Raw genomic sequence first — 19203 nt, 5'->3', positions numbered from 1 at the left:
TCCGCCTTCCCTTCCCTTCCGCTCTGGTGTGGCTACCACCACTCTGTCCCTCGGGGTTCACTGCCTTCCAGCCTGACTGTGGCAGGAACACAGTCCCCCCACTTGCCCCTCTTTGCTGCCTTCCAAAGCCCCTTTGCTTCCAGGAGATCATCTGCTGGGTCATTTGGACAGCAGAGTAGAGGCGACCAAGATCCCACAAGACAAGAGACCCGCGTGCAGGTCCCCGCGTGGATCCAAGGGCCACAGCTCCTGGACTCGACCCTGCTGGCCCCTGGCTTCCCTTTCACCCAGAGACCCAGACACCTGAAATCACAAGCAGGGAGGCCCAGAAAATTAAAACTCGAGCCCGCTCCAGAGCCCGTCTGTCTCAGGGGCTGGCCAGCTTCCGGATGGCCTCCCGCCTACTCCACATGTGTCTCAGTGGGGTATATCCCCTTTCCTCCAGGGTTCTGGGACCTGGGGTTCATGGTCAGGATGTGTGGACCCCTGAAATTGCACCACAACTCGGGTGTGTGTGTCTGTACTTTTTCTAGAAAGAGCCTTCATCAGTTTCTCACAGAACAAAAATGTGTATCTCTATGAAGGTAAGCATGAGGGTCAAGTGAGCATAGGGGCTGAGCTAGCTTCAGTAGTAAGGAGTTTTTATTTATTCATTTATTTTTAATTTTTTAACATTTATTTATTTTAGAGAGAGATAAAGCGACAGAGCACGAGCAGGGAAGGGGCAGAGAGAGGAGACACAGAATCCGAAGCAGGCTCCAGGCTCTGAGCTGTCAGCCCACAGCCCGACACGGGGCTCGAACTCACGAGCCGTGAGATCATGACCTGAGCCGAAGTCGGCACTTAACCAACGGAGCCACCCAGGCGCCCCAGTAGGTAGGAGTGTTGAAGAAATTTACGTTACTGCTTTAAGCCTTGAACCACATTGTCTTGGCCTGTGGATGGGTCCTCTTTTCTAGTCTGATAAACAGGTTGGTCATTCGCACCCAGGTGCACGCACAGAATTAACCTGCCCCAGAGCATGGGTCACGATTCAGCCCTGGGACGATGAGGACACGAGCTAAATGCCACCAAAGTGGAGCCAAAGCCCCATCGCAGCCCGCCCAACCCGAGCACTCAGCACGCAGTCGGTGAGCAGGCCGGACACCCACCGGAGGGAGCGCAGTCCTAGGCCAGGGTCCCTTGGAACCCACCCTCTTTCCCCAAACCTGCGGGCTTTCGGGGAGGCCTAGCTGAGCCCCACAGCTAGCCAGCCGGCAAGGACACGAGGCAGACCTGCCTATTTGTTTATGAGAAGGCCTTCCGTCTCTGGATATTCCAGAAAGACGGCGCTGAGCTCACTTGTCTCGCTGAGAAGACAGAAAGGCCCGGAGACCAGGAAGCATCCTCGAGGTATGTTGATAAATACCACAGCTTTTCAGCCTGCTGAGACCGTATGATCTTTGTTGAATCACCTAATCTACTCGGCTAATTATGCACATTTTCCCTTCTCTCTTTTTCTCTTACTCTCCCTTCCTCGTCACAATGTGGCACTTCAGAAACTCTCTCTCTGAGGAATTTCAAGGAGCCGGCTGGGTCTCTGTGGAGCACGCGGCATTATCTCATTACCATCTCGCCTGGTGATCGGATTCCGTTAGCTGACTCTCTTTATTAGCAGGCAAAGGCAAACTTATGAAATACCTTTAAACCTGGATTTCCTTAACAATATATCATTGGGGAACTGACAGCCCTCGTTCGCTTCCCTCTGCCAGAGAGAATTAAGATTGTTCCCAATTTAATCTCTTCTCCGCATCGGAGGCGGGCATTTGTGTTTCAGCCGAAAACTCGAGGTAGCGGCTCTGGGGGAGGAGGCTTTGGATGGTCACAGAGGAGCTTTGATAGGTGTCCCGTGTGCCGTGATGCAGACGGGACGGGGCTGGCCTTGGCTTCGGGGAGCCTGGGCAAGAAGTCTCCCGTTCTGCCCTTGGTAGGAGCGGTGGACACGCGTCCCTGCTGGGAAGAGATAAGAGAACAGATCTGTGAGTTATCAGCTCTGTAGTGTCAGGGACAGGTGTTGGGGTGATGCCTAGGCTGTCACAGATACTGCTCACTGTAATGCCAGCTAATTCCGCGGCCTTCTGGCTTTCTCGAAGTCAGAGTCATCAGGCTGGCTCTTGGTAGGGTTCTGGCTGAGTCGTGCCCTGGCTGTGTACCCACGGGTACGGTGCAAGTGATGCTGCTGTCCCTCTCAGATCCCCGTGGCTGGCCCGGTGCACTCCCCACCAGCGGAGCATTGGCTGCTAAAACTCGCAGCTGTCCCCCTTCTCTAGAGAATGAGTCTTAGACGGAATGGGAGCCACCTGACCCCAGAGGGTAGGTAGTAACACCCTGCCCTAGTCACCTCGCCTTAAGCCATGAAACAATGACTGACTGACCCAGGGGCACAAAAGACCAGCCCCCTTGCCTTCAGGTGAGTCTGACCTTGAAGTATAATCCATGCTCCTGGGGTCCCCGGCTGAAGTTGATCCCAGCCCAGGCCTCGTTCCCTCACCCGCCTCTCCCGAGCGCGCTTCCCCAGTAACTCACTTTCCCTGGGCTCAGCCTCTAGTAAACGGTTGCATTTGGGCTGCTTGGGTTTTCTGGGCTCTGCTGGGCCTCTTCTGGAGTCAGACTGCGCGTGGCAGGGAGTTGCCATGGACGGTCAAGGCTGGCGGGACCACGTAGTGAAGCCGTGAGCAGTCACGGAGGCCCCCCCCCCCAACCCGGGGCACGTCCTGAGTACCCTCCCCCGGTAACAAGCAGGCATGGCTGGGAGTGCCTGGACCCATAGCCTGCCTGGCAGGGGCTGCCCGGGACGCTGTCCTCCCCCTCGCTGTGTTAGTGGAGCACATAAGCCGCCCTCCGAGGCAGCTCTGAACCATGGCCTCTTAGATCTGCACGGCCCCCGCCAGAGCCGTGGAGCCTGACCAGGGCGCGCCCGGCCAAGCACATCACATCCCTACAGGCGCTCTGCATGGAGATGTGGAAGGCTGCAGAGGAGAGGGGAGAAGAACTGTGTTGGAAAATACTATTATCTAGCCAGGCCCCCATTGATAGCCCATGCATGAAACCAATTTACAAAGTGTGAGTCAAAGCTTCGTGGACCGCCTGTTCTCATGGGAGCCCAGCAATCACCCTGCCCACGGCCTCCGCACACAGAATGCCGGGCTGCCCTCCGTCCACGCTGGCTCGCTCTAGAGTTGTCAGTCAGCGCCCTGGGCTGACCACCCTCCCTCGCCACCCCCCCCCCCCCACCCTCGGCTCCTGCTAATGTCGGGAGAATTTATTACTGTGGCAGAAGAGAAACACTTTGAGGAAAGCATGATGATTTTCCAATCTCCACTTTGCTGGCGGCTTGAGCGAGCCCAAGTGCGAAGCTTCAGGCTGTGAGGTTTTTCCAAAGGTCATACTGTCTGTCCATCTTCTGTCACCGGATGCAGTTGCAATGGCACGGAGGCCCGGGTGGCGCCTGTAATCAGGGGCAAGGCTCATAACCTCTCTGAGCCTCGGCTTCCTTCTCTGGAAAAGGGAATGCCCTTCTGAGCCGAGGTCAGGACCGCACGAGACGCTGCACACAAAAGTGCCCGGCACATAGTAGGTACTCAGACAAACGTTTATTATCTTTCGCCTCCGCCAAAACAGGTCATACAAGGGGCCAGGGAAGGAAAGGCTACTGCTTTTCCTCATAGAATATTCTGGTATGTCTGATACGTAACAGTCAAGAAGCTCTTTTATTTAGTAGGGGCGCCTGGGCGACTCAGTCGGTTGAGCGTCTGATTATTGATCTCAGCTCGGGTCACGAGCTCACGGTTGGTGGGCTCGAACCCCGCATGGGCTCTGTGCTGACTGTGTGGAGCCTGCTTGGGAATTCTGCCTCTCCTGCTCTCTGCCCCTCCCCGCTTATGTGCGCACGCGCGCTCTCTCTCTCCCTCTCTCAAATAGATAAACGTAAAACAAAAAGAGGCTCTTTGATTTCGCCATGGCGTCCCCTGCTGAAAATTATTCCGGTCTCCAAAGAGACCACCGCTTCTCTGCTAACACCAGCACCGTACTGACTGTGTGCCAGGCACTGTCCTAAGTATTCTATGCACATTAAACTACTTAAGTCTCGCCACAACACGTAGGTGTAGAAAAATGTTAACAGACAGACACTGTAACATGCTTATCCTAAATTCATTTAATGGATTCATGAGCTGTTCCCTTTCTCTGGGAGCAGGGTGGGAGGGTCTCTGCTCTGCCTCACCTTGAGAAGCTTCCCCTGGAGAAGTGGACACACCATCCCTGCTTCCCTCTAACGGGGTCTAATGGGGTCAAAGATGACCCCGTCTTTGACATTAGCCCCTTGCTAAAATGTCCTGGTAGAGTGGGGGGAGGGCCTCCGACACGGGCCAGGCCGATACATCTTGACTCCCTGCTCCAAGAGGGGGGGCTCTGTCCTCTAGGCCATTTTTACCCGACAGTCAAGAAGGCTCCTCTTCCCCAATCTCCCACTCTAGGGGTCCTGCTCCTCAGTGAAGAGTATCCATCCCCCAGGGAGAGGGGCTCTGGTGCCTTCCCAGGGCAATAAGAATGTGCCTGTGGTCTTAACGCGGAGGATTCTGGAGCTTACGCAGAAGAAGCCACTGATGAAACGTGCATCTCTAGATCCACATCAAAGCCAGGACCTCCAAGTCCTCATCTGTAAAATGGGCATGAGAAAATACCAGTACTGTTAGGGGATTAGGAGGATTTAACGCGTAAAATGCAGTATCTGGGACACAGGATAAATAAAGCTTGGCCATTACAGCGGCCAGACTCAAGATTACAAACCGCCTTTTTCTTTGCCGTTTGGGTCACCCAATTCATCCATTGGAAAGTTCACTTTTTTGGTTCATATCCGTGTGAGACCTTTCTCTCCCGCCTTGGTCTACAACTCTGTGCCAAGCGAGCAGAGGAGGGCGGGAGGGAGGAGGGATCTGGAGAGGGGAGGCAGGCGTGGGTAAGGACAGGGGAGATGGCCTCGGAGCTAAGATATTTAGCGGCCTCCAGGTGACTCTGCGGAGAGCAGCGTGTGTTAGAAGCCTTTGCCAGCTGGCAACAAGCCAGGTCCCTTTGGCTAACTAGGCCATCTCTGATGGGGCTCCCGGGGCCCACCCTGCACAGCGCAAGTGAATGGCATCTTCTAGATGCAGGTACGTGACCCTTGTCCTAGGTGGCAGTTTGCAGGTTGTCCGTGCGGGACCCCTCCTGGCCCCTCCAGCCCCCCTCAGCTGCCTGGGAGGCAGAAGGAGTGGAGAGCCCCCGGGGATCAAAGAAGGAACGCGGCTGTCTGCAGGTTCCCAGCTCCACAATCTGCAGGACCAGATCTACCTGGGAAACGGCCCTCTTCATAGAACACAGAGGCCCACGTCATCAAGGGATAACAGATTCTCCCCAGAGCGATCCTTCTGTGACCACAGGAGATCCCATCAGCCACTCAGCCTGGTGCTCTGCCCCCGGAGCTGGGCACCAGCCTCTTTTCCTTCTGTCACAGGGTACTCTGTGAGTGGGACCCCACCCCCACCCCCACCCCCGGTCAGAAAACTGGCGTGGACCCGGCCGACCTCGTGAAAAGTTGCTGACCTGGACAGACACTGTGGGCCTCTTTGTAAGTGAGCCAGTCAGGCCTGCGGGGACTTCGGGGGACCACCGAGGGTCGTCAGAACCCTGTGAAATGTCGATCTGCTTTGAAAGGAGTTTTTCAGGCACCCAGACAAGCAGGCACCCACGCATGGGGAGAGGAGAGAGCCAAAGATACAGGCCTCCATGGGAAGGTTAGCATGAGTCCTGCCTGCCTCCGGGCCTCCGCTTTGAGGAATGAGAAACGGCAGAGAGGTCACAGAGCCCATCTTCCCTTGCATAGCGTTGTGGCTCTTTCTGAGCTGAATTGAGAGCCAGAAAGCAGCTCAGAAGGAACTTCAGAGTCTCTCTGCCCGAGCAGGCCTCTCACGCGATGGCAGTGCCTATGGCACCGGCTGCAATCACGTGGGGGGGGGCTTTAAAAACTACTGATGCCTGGGCCACCTGGGTGGCTTAGTCGGTTAAGCGTCTGACTTCGGCTCAGGTCATGATCTCGCGGTTTGTGAGTTCGAGCCCCGCATCAGGCTCTGTGCTAACAGCTCGGAGCCTGGAGCCTGCTTCAGATTCTGTGTCTCTCCATCTCTCAGCCCCTCCCCTGCTCATGTTCTGTGTCTCCCTGTCTCTCAATAATAAATAAACGTTAAAAAAAAAAATTCTAAAAAAAAAAACAAAAAAAAAACTACTGATGCCTTGTCCCCACCCTAGAAATTCTCATTTTAATGGGAACGGGGCGTGGCCTGGGCACTGAGATTTTTTTAATGCCCCCTGGGCCATATTTAATGTACAGTCAAGTCTGAGAAGCACTGGGATCCACACACACATGAAGACAGCAAGGTTTTTGGATGCCGGCTTTGTAACAGAGTATCATCTGTATGGTCTCAAGAGCTGTCCCCAACTTCCCCAAATAATGTTAGTATATATCTTACTTAACAAGGAAGTATTTTTTTATAAGATTATTTTGTGGGATAGTGAGAAATTAAGCAAAGAATGAATGCCTCTCTTTAATAACAGAGAATTAATTGTATAATAATGAAGTAGATAATTACACTCAACAGACATCTGTAGATTGTTGACATCTCAAGAGGGTGGGGTTAAACGTCGGGAGACAGGTGGTCTGAAGGAAATTACAAGTGCACATCCTTGAGGCCTTGAAAAAACAAGAGAGTTAAAAAAAAAAAAAACTTTTTTCCTTAGAAAAAATTATGGATTCACGGGAAGTTACAAAAATGGGAGGTCCCAAGGGCCCTTCACCCAGCTTCCCTCAGCAGTCACATTTGGTATAACTCCATCCAATATAAAAACTAGGAAATTCACATTGGTAAAATCCATAGACCTTATTAAAATCACAGATATTTGGTGGGGGGGGAGGGCGCCTGGGTGGCTCAGTTGGTTAAGCACCCGACTTCGGCTCAGGTCATGATCTCGCGCTCCATGAGTTCAAGCCCCGCGTCGGGCTCTGGGCTGACAGCTCAGAGCCTGGAGCCTGTTTCAGATTCTGTGTCTCCCTCTCTCTCTGACCCTCCCCCGTTCATGCTCTGTCTCTCCCTGCCTCAAAAATAAACATTAAAAAAAAAAAATTAAAAAAAAAAGAAATCACAGATTTTTTTGTTGACCTTTAATTTCTTGGTTTTGTTCCTTCATTCAAAAAGTTTTTATCAAGGCCCTGGCATCGTTTTATTGAAGTGTGGTCTGTAGATCACATGGACCAGATTCACCCGAAAAACTCATGAAAGATGCAAATTCCGGACCACAGGCTCAGACATACTGAATCAGATCGCACAGGAGTGGAACTGGAAAGTCAGCATTTTTAGCAAGTTTCCCAAGTAGTTTTTAGAGTCACAAAACTTGGAAAGCCTGCCTATGGCAGGCACTGGGCTCAGTCCAGGAGATACATTTAGGAAAGACTAGTTGCTGCCCTTGTAAGGTAGAGGAGACAGGTACTAACAACAATGAGAAGGCCTGAAATAGAGCCATGGAAAATAGCCAGGGGAAATATCTCTTGGAGGTGGGGACGGGCAGTTGTGTAGGTTGGGCATATTTAAGTTGGGTTTTGACGGATGAGTAGGAGTTTGTTAGTTGGACAAGATTACAAAATCTGAACCCATTGCTTTAGCATATTGTCTCCCTTTGCCTTTGAAGCAAATCTCCTGCAATGTGAGCTCCTTAGCAGCAGGGAGGTGTGCCGTCCATCTGTGTATTCCTGTATTCCACACCTAAGGTGCTCAATAAATGTTTGATGAATGAAAGCGTGAAAGCTACGGCCGGCTCGATACACAAAGGGTGGAAGGAAGGTGGGTGAACGACTGGCTGGGTGGAGGGACGTCTGGGGCATGGCCGGGTCCTGGCATGCGCAGTAAGAGTGCAGCCGGAAGAGACTGCGTCCTGGCCCGAAAGTCTCAGCATTTCTATCCCCCGAAGCCCTAAGGGGAGGAGCCGGAAACCACTTGAGAAGACGCAGCAGGGCTGTGTGTAGAACAGGCTCATCCTGTATAGTTAATCCCTGAACACCCCCAAGAACCCATGGAGACAGCTGCCTTTGAGTTTGTGCTAAGTGGCCTTCACCCTGGGGAAAAAAATAAAAGGACATTTACCCTGAAAGCACTCTCCTGCTCCTTAATAAGTATATTAATTTTAAACGCCAGAGGCAGACTCATAAACTCTTTCTTGGGGGATGATGGCCACAGCCCTGCTTGCTGGAGAGAGCCAGCCGGCCACTCCCGCTCCCATTAAGCAGAGAGGGCGGGAATCCGCTGTTTTACAGGCAAGCCTTTGCAAAGGTCACTCCTGCCGTGTGGTGGACGTGGAAGGGGCAGAGGAGCTGTGTCTGCTCTTTATTTGCTTTGCCTCTCTGGCTAGGCCCGGGAAGTTGTGAAGGAATTGCCTCTGGTTTCCAGCATGGGATCGCAAGATCCTGGGAGGAGTTGGGGGGTGGGAGGGGGCACGTCCAACTGGAGGCAGAAGGAGGGCTGAGAGGAGCTCTCTTCTCTGAGGAGCCCAGAGTGTGGTGCTTCAAGCACCTGCCCTTTAACCACTGAGGGCACTTCTAGAAGATGCAGACGCCCAGCCCTCGTCTACAGTGCTACCAGATCAGACTCTTGGGTGGCGGGTGCCCCAAAACTCGGGTCAGCCATGCCTCTCAAGTACATCACAGGCTCACTGAAGCTCAAGGAAACCTTCCCATCAAGGCTGTATCGAAACAGCCCCAGGGGCGCCTGGGCGGCTCAACCGGTTAAGCGTCCGACGTTGGCTCAGGTCACGATCTCGCCGTTTGTGCGTTCGAGCCCCGCGTCAGGCTCTCTGCTGCCAGCTCAGAGCCTGTCTCCTCTCTCTCTGCCCCTCCCTCTCTCGAACTCTCTCTCAAAAATAAAATTTTAAAAAACCCTAAGCAGCCCCAGATGGTGGCAGTAGGAGGCAGCTGAGGTTTGAAAGCAAAGGACGCAGGTTTTGAAGCCAGAACCCCTCAACCTTTCTGAGACGCTATCTATTCATTAATAAAATGGGAGTGAGGATCCCCAACTTAGAGCACTGCGCGCAGATTAAAGGGACATTCTCAGCAGAGTGTCCAGTGCGTAGAGGCCTCAGTGTTAGGTGAGATTGGGCTGGGCATTGAAAAGTATAGCTGGTTCCCGTACCTGTGACTTGAGCCTGAAAGATATAATATGAGTTTAAAGAAATGTGTGCAGTGCCCGCCCCCTGCCCCCCGGAATGTATAATCTACATTACGTACATTTTTATTTAGCCAGATGGGCTCTTTTTTATGGATTCTTCTCTATGGGTATCTACAAGAACTTAGGGGTCCCGCTTGATGTTTTTCATTAAGCACCTTTTACGAAACGATCTCGTGTATTTAGTCTTGTAAGGCCCTTGTCCCTCCCAGTAAAGAGTGAGAGAAGCTTGGCTGAAAAGTGAAAAGCTGAGGTCTTTCTCTGATGAGGTACCTGCTGGGAAAGAGGGAGAGGGGAGGTTTCAACAGTTATTCAAGTCAAAAGTGCATTAACCATCATAAGAGCCTGTGTTGCTAACTTTTCGAGACAGGTTTATTGCATAACGTATTGGGGAATGTTATCAAGATGGTTTATTTACTTCATTCTTGTGCCTATCCCATTGCTGGGTGGAGGACACTTGTCAAAGGAGCTCGCTGAAACGCTTTCTCAGCATGGACAGGCCCACGGGGTTGAATGCCCTGTAATTCATTACTTCCCCTCCCCCCCCCACCCCAAGGAAATCTGAACAAGAGAAGTAGAAGCTGTAGGGAGTTGGGGGGGGGCACCTCTGATTTATTCTAGGACATATAGACATTCAGACTCAATGGGGCCGTGAGGATGGGCCAGATGACAAGTGGAGATTGTGCTCATTCCCATCAATGACGTGCCCAGCTCAGTAGAATCTCATGTTTTAGAGGATTGCTGAGCTATTTGGCGATAATAAAGCCACGGTTTCAGAAGTGATTCACAGACTTGGATGACCGTGAGGCGTGCTTTTAGGCTTGGGGGCCGGGGGTCATCAACAGCAGGACATTCTGAAGTGTCCTAGCTTGTCCCTATGACTCCACAGTATCTCCAGAATTGTGGACCCAAATGGGCAGCCCTCAGGCCCATCTGTGGACAATGGCAAGCTCTAGGAAAGCATCATTCTGAAACCTAGAGGCAGAAATGAATGCATTCCACTGTTCTTCGAAGAGTTTCAGGCATTAAAATACAATATTCTCAGCCACTTGATCAAAACTGATCGATGACAAGCACCGGGCCTGTAACTGTGCACTTTGATGGGAATAAAATTAATTAAATGGGGTGTGGGGTTTTTTTCCCACCCTTCAACAGTTGTATTGCTGCTAAAAATCTATACTTTTAAATATACTTCATTGTTATTCATTAAAACTGCGTGCAACCTGTACTTACACAGCCTCAATCACATAGGCCATAACTGAAAAAAGCTGGGCATCTCAGGCGAATGTGCTTCTAGCAAGCAGATTTGCTGTGCTCCCCAAACCGAGCTGCATTTAGCTTGAGGAGACAGAATAGTCATAAGGCTTGGCCGAGCTGGCTCTTTTCATAAACCTGGCAGAACATGATCAACAGACTCCAGAGGACTCACCGTTAAACTGGGTCTGCGGTAAAGTGGCAGGCATAAATCAGTGCCAGGGATTTAGAGAGGTCGTTTCCATATCTGGTGATGGGCCATCATACCCTCTTTGTAGCTCCTGCTCCCTCCCTGGCCTGCAGCCGCCCATGAGTCTATGTTGCTGTTCCTTAGCCCCGGCTCTGGGGCCCTCCCGTCCCACATCTCCTTGGCCTCATTGTGCTCCGGGTCTGTCCCCTGTTTTAGCAGGTGCCCCTCTCCCCTTGGCTGCCTTCTCTAGCCCGTCCTGGTTTCCCCCATCCTCCTCTCTGAGTTACTTCCAGGATAGTCACTGTCTGGGGAAAAGTATCCTTTGATGCTCACGATTTTTCTATGATTCTATCACAGATGAGACCGATGGACCCAATGGGTGTGGTTACAGTCAGAAGCGAAGTTCACGGGCACAGCGTGCCCCAAAGAAGCAAACCCTAGAGTTCAGCTGATGCACTCCCAGTGACAGGGGAGCGGGAATCAGGACCCAGAGATCTGGGGTGTAGCCAAAGAGTTGCTAGCATTACAAAGAACAGCTTTGATGTGTCCTATTTTATCCTTATAATTCATTAGAATGATATATGTGTCTCCAGAACGTCTTTGTTTAATACAGTCCTCTTCTCTAAAATCTTCAGGTAAAATTTATGCTTTAGGAAAATATACACCTCCCACTGTATCACCACGTAGGCCCAGGGCCAGAGTTCCCTGTTTGAGAAACATAGACATCCATTGTCACGATGAATTTCCACCAGTAATTCTGTCGTGCCCATAAGGCAAGTGGGGAAACTGAGACTCACAAAGGTCAAATGACTTTTTCTGAGGTCGTCTAGGGCTTGGAGTAAAAATGTGGTCCCAAATCCCCGTGCCGATCCACTCCCGTTCAACTGAAGTACTTTGCTTTCCTGTCTGGCAGGCAGCCCCCGTCCCTTGCAGAAGCAGCCTGGAACTTCGAAACTGCTCAGGACATCCCGTTTTCAGAGAGTTGGAGGGTGACCCCCCACCGCCGCCCCTGCTCCGCATGTCCCTGCAGCCACAGTGACAGCGCACAGCTGGCCCGTCACTAAAGAGCAGCAGCTAGAAGTTCAGAGGGAAGGGAGCCTCGGTGCCTCCTCGTGCACGTAATTGGATTGTGGATTCAGCTGTTGCCTCCAGGAATGACAATCGTCAGAGTCACAGGGGGGCTGCGTAAGCTGGGTGCCCTTAGCAGAGGGGGGCTGTCTGGAGGCCCCGGGGACTCCCCTGGCAACCTGGGCAGCTTCTGCTTGGCCTCCTGCTCCTGCAAGGAGCAGAAGCAAGGTGACGGCTGGGGCCCTCTGTCCTTCCAGCATTAGCCCAGGCAGGGGCAGCGTGGAGGGTGAGGCAGGCCGTGGTGGCAGCAGAGGGGGTGGCCCGGGGCCCCTGAGAGCTGACTCCCTGGAAGCAGTCTGATGTCAGGCAGCAAGGAGGGAAGCAGGGCCGGGTCTGGGGTTCTCATCACACAGCCTCCAGGCATCACCCTCGGGTGCCTCGGTCAAAGCCTTGATGAAGTTCAGGAGGACTATTTAAATTTTTTTTTTTTTAACGTTTATTTATTTTTGAGACAGAGAGAGACAGAGCATGAACGGGGGAGGGGCAGAGAGAGAGGGAGACACAGAATCGGAAACAGGCTCCAGGCTCCGAGCCATCAGCACAGAGCCCGACGCGGGGCTCGAACTCACGGACCGCGAGATCATCATGACCTGAGCCGAAGTCGGCCGCTTAACCGACTGAGCCACCCAGGCGCCCCACAGGAGGACTATTTAATGACATAGGCTCCCGACCACCTTTTGATGAATCACCCTGCCCCGCCCTGACGCAGTGCAGGTGCCTCCGTCCAGCATGTTGACTTCCTCTCTGGCTCACTGCCCCCCCCCTCCTCCCCTCACTGACCCTTAGCCATCCCAAAGCTGCCACTCTCTTCTGTTGCCTTTGTCAGTGCTCATTCCTGCTTCTGCCTAGAGCAGTGTTCCCACTGTGACTGCCTGGCGAAGCCTCACTTCTCTGGCAAGATTCAGCCTGAGTGCTGCCTCCTCCGGGAAGACCTCCCTGACCATCCCAGCCTGGGCCGGGCAGTTGAACCCTGTGCCCCCACAGCCTTCACCCCATATCACAGCTGTTACCTCCACTCCTCTGTCTCCAGCGCTGGACTTTGAGCTCCTTGAGATCTCTCTTCCTCCAGTGCCGTGTGGGAGGTGCCGAGGAAATAGTTTTTGGGTAAATAAACAGGAACAACGGGAGTGTGCCAACAATAACTACAATGGCTGCCACTTACTGACTGCAGACCGCGTGGCCAGGCTCCGTGCTGGGCAGTCAACACGTGTTAGCTCACGTGATCCTTAGCACGGCCCTGTGAGATTTGTCATCCCCATTTCACAGGTAGGGAAACTGAGTCTTAGGTGGCCCGAGGGCACAAGGCCAGGGGGCAGCAAAACCAAGATTTGAACGGAGGTCTGTCTGGTGGAAAAGTCTGAGCCTTTAACCAGCATGGAGCTTGGGCCCTGGATATCCCAGGCCGCAGCCTGCAGCCTGGGCTTGACTTGCACAACCATTTCCGGCCACCTGGGGCAAGGCCTGGGACCCCAGAAGGACCTCGACATCTCCCTTGGGGGGTTACTATAGCAGCAGTGTCTCTGTGAGTGAGTCCCCCGGTGTCCTCGCTCCATCTCAAGCCCCCAGACCCAGCCCACCTTAGGGTGGAGAGGAAAAGATAAACACGAATATTGTATGATCTACAATGGTTTGTGTGACAAGAAACTGATGTGCCTGTGAGTATACCCGTCCTGGCCTGGGCAGCACTGGGCCTCGTCCTGCCTGCAGGAGCCCAGACGTTGAGAAATGAGCCTTTCAAAGTCAGTCCCCACTGTCAGGAGAAGCCACATCTCCGGAGCAGTCTGGTGGCCGGCACCGATCCACAGCCCTGCCTGCCAGGCTGTGCCAGCTGGACTGGATGACCCCTGAAGCAGTCGTCACAGAAGCAGATGAGGGAGAGGACGCTGTGGGCCTCATCCCTGTGTCCCTAAAGTCAAATTGCAGTGCTGTCTCCACCTTGGGCGTCTCTGGCCCAATTGTGTCCTTTCCACCCCTAACCGCAGCCTCTCAGAGGACGACTCGGCCAGCAGACCTCGGCCAGCCCTTAATCACGGGTATTCACAATGGGGGCGCTGTGGCCTGGAGAGTCTAAAAGGGCAGATCGTCCAAACTCGCCCCATGTCTTCTCTGCGCTGTGGTTAGGCGGTTTTCAGTTGATGTCTCGACACTGGCCGCCTGGGTGTTGACAAAGCTCAGAACCAAGCCTCGCTTTGCAGAAGATGAGAGCCATCATCTCTGCTCCCAGACCTCGCACTCCTGCTCTGCAGTCTATACTGGGGTGCGGATGCCTTAGGGGTAGTGGAGAGGAGCAGAGGAAGACGATGCGGGATGGGTTATTAGCTGACAAATGGACTTTCACTATTGTTTCATTGAGGCTCCAAGCTGAGGACGGTGGGTGACAAGTTCCTGCACATTGTGAAGACGGGTCTGTGCTGGATATTCCCCAGTGTATCCCTGGAGCACAATTCTCCACCCCCGTCCTGCCAGGATGACCTCTACAGACAGCATTAACTGGCCTCCCTCGCCCTGGGGTTTCAGGCTGAATTCAGCCAGTGGGAGGCACGGGCAGGAGATCTGAGGGCAGGAGGAGAGAGGCCAGGGTATTTATTCCTCTGGCTCCTCTCTGCTCCGTCATTGCATGAGACGGGCTGAATCCTTCTAGTAAAGGCTGTGGCCCCTGTGTGACAGTCCTAGATCTTGTAAGGTTCCAGAAACATCTCCCTGCCTTTGCCCATTACACTCAAGATGTTTCTCAATCCCTTGTGTCTCCCTGAACCCTGCCCACACCTTTATAAATAATCTCTTTAACTCTCTCCAGTTACCCCTCTGAGCATGCCATCTGTTTCCTGGCCAGAAATGGCCCAATAGACATATCGCCAGACGTAGCCTTTCCTCTCAGAAAGGAGAAGGTTTGAGACAGAATTTTGGAGGGGAGCTGGTACTCTGAGTTTCCCTTCCTCTGTCTATCCCAAGCCAAATAAAGGAAGCTTGCAGAAAATCACACGTAGGAAGAGAATGTTGTCTACAAGCAGGAAGAGTGGCACTCCCCCATCCCTGGCTGGACGCTTACACTGTAGGAACTTAGAGACCTGTCTCTAATTCTCCTGGCGTGGACCTCAGAAAAGCACCTGGGAGCTGCCCGCATAGGCAGAGTTTGGAGGTGCAAGGTTACCTCCTGAAGGCCAAAGGGATCATTACAGGTTGGCCTGGCTTGAGCTGTCTTGAAAGGTGCTGCCACGCACACTGGCCGGAAGGGGAGACCAGGCAGGCTGTGTGGGTGCACCCCTGAGTTGGAGATGACGGGGAGTCACGAGAGATCAGTGGGAAGCCCACTGCCCCCATCAGAGAACTATCTTATGGGGAAACTGTCTCGTTCCCCAGAGAATATCTCAAGGAACCCACAAGGTTCCCCCACAAGAGACAAAGCTTGCATTCGGACTTCTACCAGTAGCCAGAGAGCCAATAACAGCTTAAACCAAATAAAAAGATCCTCCCTCCCTGCGCCATCCATGGAGGACGCAGAGGCAGCACAGAGTAGGGGAGGTGGAAGAGAAAGGTGTGGGCGGGGGGGGGGGGGGGGGGGGGGTAGAATAAGCCGGAAGCGGCTTCCCTTCCCCATGGCAGGGTCTCAGGCTTGGGACAGGTGGGGGAGGTACCAGTGGGAAGAGCTTTCAACTGGATAGGACACTGAGGTTTTGATTTGGGTTGAAATGGATTTTTAAACAACTGAAAATAAAGTTAATACTGACGAGTGAAAAGTGATAGGATCATAGGGTAGCTCAGGTTTTCATTTTTGGAGGGACTGCCAGACCACTTTCCAGAGTCGCCGTACCGTTTTGTATTTCCACCGCAGCGCACAGAGGTTCCCTTTTGTCCGCATCTTCACCAGTATTTCTTATCCCTTGTCTTTTTGATGACAGCCATCCTAACAGGCGTGACATGATATCTTGTTTTCATTTGCCTTTCCCTGATGATTAGTGACGTCGAGTACCTTTTCATCTACCTATTGGCCATGTGTATGTCTTCTTTGGAAACACATCTATTCAGGTTCTTTGTCCATTTTTAATTGGATTATTTGCTTTTTTTTTTTTGGCATTGAGTTATGAGTTCATTATATATTTTGCATGTTACCCCTTCTATACAGTTTGTGACAATTTTCTCTCACTCTATAGGTTGCTTTTTCAGTTTATTGATTATTTCCTTTGCTATGCAAAAGCTCTTTGGTTCGGTGGGGCTATATCTGAAGCAAATGAAATCAGTATTTTGAAGAGATATCTGTATATCTGTGTTCACAGCAACACTAGCCACAATAGTCAAGAATATGGAAGCAACCTAAACGGCCTTCCGTGGATGAACGGATAAAGAAAATGTCATACACGTATATAATGGAACACTATTCAGCCATGAGAAAGAAGGAAATTCTACCTTTTGTGACAACATGGATGAATCTGGAAGGCGTTATGCTAAGTGAAATAAACCAGACAGAGAAAGAAAAATACTGTTTGGTATCACTTATATATGGAATCTTTAAAAAAAAAAAAAAAAGCCAATTTCCTAGAAACAGAGAACAGAATGGCGGTTGCTAGGGACTGGGGGGTGGTGATGGGAAGACTTGGGGTACTATAGGTAAAGGGTACAAATTTTCAGTTAGAAGAAGAAGGTCTGAGGGTCTAATGTACAGCAAGTGACTATAGTTAATAATGTGGTATTATACCCTTGGAAGCTGCTGAGAGATCTTAAGTATTCTTACCACACCCCCCCCCATACACACACACACACACACACACACACACACACACACACAAAGAGGTAATTATGTTAACTATAGGAGGTGATGGATGTGTTAATTATCTTGATCTCGGCAATCATTCTACAATGTGTATGCGTATCAAATCATCACATTCTATACTTTAAATACATAGAGTTATATTTGTCCATAAAAGAAGAAAGAACGTTTCTAGGATCTGCTTCCTGTGGGGTGGGTGGGTGTGTGGGTGGAGAGGGACATCTGAGGGAGCAGGTCTGAATGCAGTAGTGAGGGGAAAGGCTGTGTCCTGATTTTCCCACCGAGCCCGCTCATTCAATAAATTGGCTTTAAAGTCATTTAAGTCTTTGGGATTCTGCAGGACTACGGGCTGAATAAAAACATAAAAGGAGGGTAGTTACCCAACCCAGGACTGAAACAATTAGGGCAGGTGGTGAGGTTAATGAGAAGTTGAAGGCAGAGTGACAGGCCACTACCTGTCCCCCAGGTCACATCTGAGGACAAAATGCAGGCAGAATCTGCATTCGTCTCCCCGGCTCTTACAACTTGCACTGAGCGGGGGCTCTGCTGGGCATTTACTTGGGCATGTGTGGGCCTGGGGCAGAGATGCAGACACGAATCCTGACCACAGTCCAGTGGGATATTTGATTAATCTGCTCCTTTATTTTTCTATAATTGTTCCCTTTGTCCCCCCCAAAGGAGTCAGCTCCTGAGAATAGAATCCACAGCAGACAATCGCTTACACATTTACTGAACACCTACCGCAGGCCACGCTCTGCACCGACCACGGGGGGACCCAAGACGTCCTAAGTCACTTGGCTCTTAGCCCATGCTGGGCTCAGGGCAGACACGCCATCAAAGCTTCAATTTAACTGCATAGACATGACGGGAAGCAAGCAGACCCCTCTAGGCAGGGGTGTGCAGGGTCTGTGTGGGTCCCCGGTTTGCTCTGATCTGGCTTCATGCCTCCCCCAAACGTAGCCATGCATAAGACCCAACTCCCGCCTTCAGAGAACTTGCTATCCAGGAAGAGAGATGATAAGTAAGCCCCGAAGAGCAATCACACATGTGACGAGTCACCGTGTAGAAGAGAGTTGGGGTGCAGTGGAGACCGGCGAGGGCAGGGGTGGTTTGGACCGGGTCTAGGGAGGCCGGGAGAGGCTTCACATGGAGACAACGTTTAAGCTGCAAGCGAAAGGGGAGAAGAGCGCTCCAGGCCGAGGGAGCCGCTCAGGGAAATCCCAGCATGCACTTGGGAAATGATGGGCGTGGGGAGCTCGGGAAATGTGGGTTAAGGGGCACGCTTGGAGCAGTATGTCCTGCTCGTCTTATAGGCCATGCTAAGGGGTTTGCGTGTTCCCCTTTGGGAAGCCACCTGTACGTTTTAATTTAGGGAAATGCTGGCCTCGGATTTGCATTTGGGGAAGCGCAGCACAGGTTGTCACGTAGGACCGGTTAGGAAGCTGTGGGGAAACTGGTTGGAAAGCTGTGGTCGTAATAATCCCATCAAGACCTAGGCGGCAGAGGTGAGGCCAGAGGCCAGAACCTTCAGGAGAAAGAACTGACCAGAACCAACAGGTGAGGCGGGGGAAATGGAGGGGAGGCCGAGCCAGTGGCTGGCGGACAGGCGGGGGAGCCTCATTCCAGTTGGTTCTGATCTGGCCACGCTGCGGGCCAGTCATCAATCCCGGGGCGTAGGTGGGGAAGGCCAGGATCCAGCCTCTGTGCTCAGAACCAGGCAGGCGAGGCCCCTGGGGCCCAGGCGGGGCATCTGTGCCCCAGGCAGGCATCCTCCAGGCCCCCTGCCTGGCTTAGCTCTGTCTCCAGGCCTAGAGGCTGCAGCAGTATTCCACAAAATTACATTTTCCTCTTTGAAGGCAGCCTTTGCAAACAGAGCATTACTTAATCGAGAAGATATTTAGATCTGTGTATCTCTTGTAAGGTACACGGCTCCCCATGGTGACATCTTAATGGCCAGGGGCACGGAGAGGAAGGTAAATAATGTTTACCTTTGCTGCGGCCTGGGGATTCTCCTCGTTTGTCAGATATGATTAGCTGTTACCCTCCTGGTCCCCGCTTGTTATTCAGGTCCCCGCTTGTCACAGTCACACCCCTTTGGATGCTCACGCCTTGCTTTCTCTCCAGCTCTCTCTCCCTCTGGTGGCACCCTGACTGGCTAGTAATTTATGTATGACAATATGAGACTAATTCGGTTATTATGTCAAAGGGAAATTGAATCTAGGGTTTTAGTGCCGCATCTGGGAGAAATCTTCAAATGAATCTAGAGTGGAGAAAAAAGCCTCAAAGTTCGATTCATCCGCTTGTCACCCTGTCGGCAAGATTAAGTCATTATAGAGGGCTAAGCCAGGGCCAGAAATGGGAAGGGAGAGGAAGGAGATAAAGGGAATGAGAAGGGGGTGGGGGATCGTGAGCGCAGGGAGGAGGAGGCAGAGGCTCTCGGCTGGGCGGTGGGAGGGAAGCCTGGAGGCAGCCGGCCCTGGAGGAGGAGGAGGAGGGCTTCCTGCCTCTCTGGGGACTCCCTTATTTACCCACAAAGGCGGTCCTAGCTGTGTGAGAGCCAGGGGACAGATGGACAGGGAGGAGGT

The 19203-nt window shown here is 52.2% G+C and overlaps 1 long non-coding RNA gene across 1 annotated transcript; it reads left to right on the top strand.

Annotated features, from left to right (window-relative positions):
- Nucleotides 1-694: 694 nt before the first annotated feature.
- Nucleotides 695-1812, top strand: LOC147576921 (uncharacterized). The gene is made up of 3 exons (XR_015240582.1): nucleotides 695-872; nucleotides 991-1392; nucleotides 1539-1812. It is a non-coding gene; the product is annotated as an uncharacterized LOC147576921 (long non-coding RNA).
- The last annotated feature ends 17391 nt before the right edge of the window (nucleotides 1813-19203 follow it).

This window comes from Puma concolor, chromosome D1 (genome assembly GCF_028749965.1).
Source record: "Puma concolor isolate L17-30 chromosome D1, mPumCon1.1.hap2, whole genome shotgun sequence".
NCBI lineage: Eukaryota > Metazoa > Chordata > Mammalia > Carnivora > Felidae > Puma > Puma concolor.
This window is presented reverse-complemented; position numbering and strand designations above follow the sequence as displayed.